Source organism: Galeopterus variegatus, unplaced genomic scaffold (assembly GCF_000696425.1).
Source record: "Galeopterus variegatus unplaced genomic scaffold, G_variegatus-3.0.2 Scaffold1805, whole genome shotgun sequence".
Taxonomy (NCBI): Eukaryota; Metazoa; Chordata; class Mammalia; order Dermoptera; family Cynocephalidae; genus Galeopterus; species Galeopterus variegatus.
Genome location: NW_007727916.1, coordinates 206,307 through 212,306, shown reverse-complemented (window position 1 = coordinate 212,306; position 6,000 = coordinate 206,307).

Here is a 6,000-nt window from a genome sequence, read left to right as displayed (position 1 = left end):
GTGTGGGAGCAACACCGAGGGTTGCGATCCCGTTGCCGGTCCCGGTCCGGTATGGGCGTGACCCGGTATGGGCGTGAGACAAAAAAAACAAAAAAAAAAAACAAAGGGTGGCATCTTTAGGGAGGTTAATGAATCGAATCACTTCTCACCACCTCTGTGACCGTCCTGGTCCAAGCCTTTGCCTCTACTTGGGCTGTAGCTGCGGCCTCCAAACTGGTGTCCCTGCCTCCACACTTGCCCCCTGAAGTCCACCCTTCACCCCACAGCAGAGTAACCCTTTTAAAGCATAAGCCAGTTATATCCCTCCAGGAGCTTCCGTTCACTAGAGTCCATTCCACACTCCTTACCCTGGCCCGATTGTCTTCAAAGTTAACCTTTCTCCTGTTCTCTCCCTCCCCTACAGCCTTCTTGCTATTCTTTAAACATGCCAAGCTCTTTCCAGCCTTAGGGCCTTTGCGAGGGCTCTTCCCTTGGCCTGAAATTTCCTGGCATCATTTTCTGGTTTCTGCTCAAATGTCACCTCCTTGGAGAGCCTTCCCTGACTATCCACTCCTGACCCACCCACCCATTCCCTCTCCCCTTACTCTGTTTTATTTTTCTTAATAGCACCTACTACTGCCTGGAATTATTTTATATATCTACTGCTTATTTGTTTACTGTCTGTGTCTGTTCACCCTAAAGGTAGGCTTCAGGAGCTGAGAGGTTTTGGTCAGTGCTGTGCCCAGCTGTAGAAGAGAATTGGGCACAGAGTAGGTATTCAATAAATATTTTTTCGGTAGCTCAGTGAGGAATGAGAAGGGGAAAGCTAACTGGAAGACAAGAATATAGAAGTTTCCAGAAACCAGTGGCAGTGTGGCTATCATGGTGAAGGAGGGAGGGGACATGCCCTATCCCTTAGTCTCAGATACGGCCATCAGGAAAAAAAAGCATTCAGAAGAAATACTCCTTTAAGCCATTTAAAAACAATATTCTCAATTTTAGCAGTACGGGCTTCATTAATTTGCTTGGTTCTATCAGGATAATGAGTAAAAAATTAAGGGTAAAAACCAATTAACGTAGTAATCATTGTTTGTCTCGTGATAGAAGCAATCATCTCATGGGCCGGCCCGGTGGCGCACTGGAGAGTGCGCCACTTGGGAGCGCGGCGGTGCTTCCGCCAAGGGTTCGGATCCCATGTGGAGACCGGTTCCCGCTCACTGGCTGAGCGCAGTGCGGGCGCAACACTGAGGGTTGCGATCCCATTACCGGTCCGGTCAGTAAAAAAAGACAAAAAGGAAAAAAAAAAAAAAAGAAGAAGCAATCATCTCAGTCTTATTCTCAGCATAGCTTCTGTCTCTTCTTGTCTTCATGAAGCATGTGTATGTTTTTGTTTATGGAGGGGGTTTTATATTTCTCGATCTGTTTATTAAGTATATACAGTAAAAAATAGTATGAGAAGAGTGAGCTCCGCTTGCTCCTGTAAAGCAGGACTTCTTAGCCTCAGCATTACTGACATTTCAGGCTGGATAATCTTTGTTGTGGGGCGGGGCTGTTCTGTGCATTGTAGGATGTTTAACAGCATCCCCCACCCTTAGAGGCCAGTAGTGTCCCCCCAGGTGTGACAACCAGAAATGTCTCCAAGTATTTCCAGGTGTCTCCTGGTGGGGATGCAGAATCACCCCTCCTTGAGAACCAGTGATGTAGGATGTTGGGGAAGTGACTGGGTTTGATTGTTTTCTAGGGTCTTCTGCTTGGACATTTTCAGACCCTCCCCAGCCATCCTGATTCTCTTCGCTGAGATCACTTGGGCTTTTCTGCTTGAAAAGATGAAATTTGCTCTTTCAGGGAAGGGGTTGTAAGCCAAAGGAAGCATGGACCATGAGCCCCCATAGTCACAGGTAGAAGTAAATGAAAATTCCATTTTCTCTGTCAGCTGGTTACATGTATGCTGCAACCCTGGCTCAGCTCAAGCTCCTGCGTGGTCACTAAAGCAGCCCAGCTCTGGGAGGGAGCACATTTCTGCAGTTAGGCTTCAAATCTTGAGGCCTTAAGCTCCTGCTGCTGTCAGAGAAGCATCCATTTTGCATTCTCTTGCGGTGCATCCTTCTTCTCTTCCATTTCATGCAGTTAAGTAGTCAAATGAAACCTCTTTGGTTTTAATTAAAATTCAAAGGAGAAAAAAAGAATGGAGTTTTCTTTTCATGTCTTTTTTTTTTTTTTCTTCTAAAAGATGACCGGTAAGGGGATCTTAACCCCTGACTTGGTGTTGTCAGCACCACGCTCAGCCAGTGAGGGAACCGGCCATCCCTATGTGGGATCCGAACCCGGGGCCTTGGTCTTATCAGCACCGCACTCTCCCGAGTGAGCCACAGGCCGGCCCGTTTCTTTTCATGTCTTAAATAACTTTCTTAAACATTTTTTGAGTTTGTTTTCCAACAGCTACTGTGCTAGCTGCTTTCACCCACGTTACCTCAAATATTCCTCTTGACAATCTTATAAAATAGGTTAATTTCACTCTTTTCTCATGGGAAAATTGAGGCTCAGAGAGTTTGAGAGGCACACACACATAGGGTCATATGGAAGTCAAACCTCGGTTTAGGGAAGATTCCAAACCCTGTGTTCTTTCTACTGAATATCAGGTCTAAGTGGATGTTAGTGACTAGAGGGAGTAGAAAATATTTATTTTCTCCTCATGCAAACTGCTGCTGGGAATTCAAAGGGGAAGCTGAGGAAGCATTCATAGTCTGCCTGGAAGGGAAAGCATCCTCACCTAAAATAAAACCTTGTGCTATGAGAAGGCATGTATGTCCAAAAGGATAACTAAAATATAAAAGGAGAACTGTGGACAGTAAGAGATGGCAAGAGTCATTGTGGGGGTGGAATGTTCTAGGAAGGCATCTTCAGAATTTGGTTCTTAAGGTGAGCCTTGAGCTAGATGTTATTCAAATAAGTGACAATAAGGAGGTGAGTGGCCTGGGACAGGGAATGGATCCTGGTGGTGATCCCCAGGCTTTCCCAGGCTGCATGGATCTTCTCCTGCCCTTTTAGTATCACTTCAATTGAAGAAAATGCTTAATTACAAAAAGCTTCTGTCAATCAATAACAGTGTAAAAAATGAATTTGCATTTTATTGACCACAATAGCATCTGTAGATGTTTGCAGAGTAATAGTTTATATATGTGGGAGGCATCATTTATTTGGTCTTCAGATGGTGCAGGCCCCTCACAGTAACTGCCACGCACAGTGTGGGTATGCCTGACTTAGAGGATGTGTGATGGGATAGTGTATAGAGGAAATAGAAACGAAGGGGAAGCAAGATAGCCAAGAAATAGGAACATGCTACCTTGCTATGCAGGCCTGTGCAGATAGCTTCCATACAGACACCTGTGGTCTCTTCAAGAGATTTGGCCTTTTGGAAAATTCTAATGATAGTCCTTTAGTATAAAATATATTTGTCTGCACTTAAATACCTACCTTTCTGGTGCTATCAAAATCAATAGGACTAACAGTCTTGTTTTTAAATTCAGCAGTTTTCCTCATACCACCTAAAAAATATTAAAGCCAGATTCTGAGCTCTGAGCTCTTCCAAGGGTCCCTGTTTTACTGGAACATGCCTCTGTTACCGGAGCCATGTCATTTATCTGCAAAGTGCTAAGAAGTACAAAAGCAGCTCTCCCCAAAGGCACAGAAGGACATGACATATGTTTGACAGAGCCCATACTTGGAAGCTTTGCACCATAGCCCTGCCTTAGGATATTGCTAACTCATACTTTACACAGATCTTTAATAAGCTTGACAAGGGAGACTACAGGTAAGTATACTTTGTATAGGGAAAAGGGACAGTTAAAGGTTGAAACAACTTGCAGAGAAAGCATAGAAAGGAGGTAGAGAATATGCGAGGCACAACGGTGTAAAAGGAAATAACACTACCTTTCTCAGTCTTGAGGGAGTGACAGTGTTTCAGATCATATAACAATGGCTCACTGTGATAACCCACTAGCTGAGTGACTGCGGGCAAGCTAACAACCTTCTCTGAGGTGCCAAAAGAAAGTGATTACATTAGAATTGATCTCTAAGGCCTTTTCCAAGTCAAAATTCCCTGTATCTTGGGATTTAATGACCTGGAAATATTATGAAAATCATTACGCTTTATTTACTTTGTTTTAAAATACAAGTATGATAGATTTTCATAAATTTTGCTTAAAGACTTATAGAGTTTTGACGTTTTACAGTGGTAAGGTGGTAAAACCCCACCAATTCAGGAAACTTGGCTATCCCAAATGAGGCATTTTCTAAGGATCAGTTTGGGCTTTATTGCATTTTTTTTTTTTAATTAATTAATTAATTTATGGCTATCCCAAATGAGGCATTTTCTAAGGATCAGTTTGGGCTTTATTGCATTTTTTTTTTTAAATTTATTTATTTATTTATTTTTTAAGAAGATGACCAGTAAGGGCATCTCAACCCTTGGCTTGGTGTTGTCAGCACCACGCTCAGCCAGTGAGCAAACCGGCCATCCCTATATAGGATCCGAACCCGTGGCCTTGGTGTTACCAGCACCGCACTCTACCGAGTGAGCCATGGGCCGGCCCTTTTCCCACAGTTCTCAAGAAACATATTTACCAGTTACAATTTTGAATTTCTCTTTGCTGAATCTGAGGAAATCTCTTATTGCTATTATTTTTAACCTGGTTGTGACACTGCTTGAGATTTTTATTTATTTATTTAATATTATTATTATTTTGGTGGCTGGCTGGTACAGGGATCGAACCCTGGACCTTTGTGTTTTCAGCACCACATTCTTACCAACTGGGCTAATCGGCCAGCCCTTTTTCTTTTAATTTTTTTTTAAAAAGCTTCTAAAGATTGGAGTTCAAAATTTTTTTAAAGACAGAACATTTTAGAAAGCTGGTATGTTATATTAGGAATCAAATACAGAAGTAGTGTTTAAGGTTCAACAGAGTCAAAGATCATTATTCTGGGGCCGGCCCGGTGGCGCACTGGGGACTGCGCCGCTTGGGAGCACGGAGGCGCTCCCGCCGAGGATTCAGATCCCATGTGGAGACCGGTTCCCGCTCACTGGCTGAGCGCGGTGCGGGCGCAACACCGAGGGTTGCAATCCCATTGCCGGTCCCCGGTGCGGGCGCGACACCAAGGGTTGCGATCCCGTTACCGGTCAGTAAAAAAGACAAAAAGGAAAAACAAACAAACAAAAAAGATCATTATTCTGGAGAGTAGTTAACCAGTTCAAGCTATTTTTTCATTAGTTACATAAAACCTATTATATAAATGAGTATGCATTAGTGTATGTGTGTATATGTGAGTAGGCATTAGTGTATGTACACTACATATACATGTATACGTATTACATATAGTATATAGTGTATATATTATTGCATTAGTATATATAGCATACTTTATGAGTGTGCACCAGTGTACATATAGTACAGTATAAAAACTTATCATTACATATAGTGATATAGTATAATGTATAGTATGTATATATACAATTATATTAATGTGTGTATATGTGTGTGTATAGCATAACAGTTGTTAGAGCTTTTAAAATAATTCCTATGAAGACTTGAAGGGCTTTAAATTTTTAAGCTGTAGTTATTTATTTTAACATATTTGGTTATATTACTATTTTATTTAACTTTGAGGTAAGGTCTAAACAGTGTTTTAGTTTATAAAGAGCTGTATTGACAACCTTTTATGGAATATTTGTTAGAGAGAAAGTGATACTTTCTCCAAGTTTTGAAGTTGTCCTTTCTGAATATTTAAGTAGTGTGATGAATGATTTTATATTGAGCATTTATTTTTAATTCTAGAAGTTTTCTTTCAGTCCTCAGAAAATAACCCAGAACTTTTGAAGAAAGTCCCTAGCTATATGAAAATATCTCTTAAGTTTTTTTAAGAATTATAATGAATAAATATTTCGTACAAAGGTCTCATTTTTTTTCCGTAGCACAGACTCTTTAATATTTGCTATATCTATTCAACAATAACATACTAAATTTG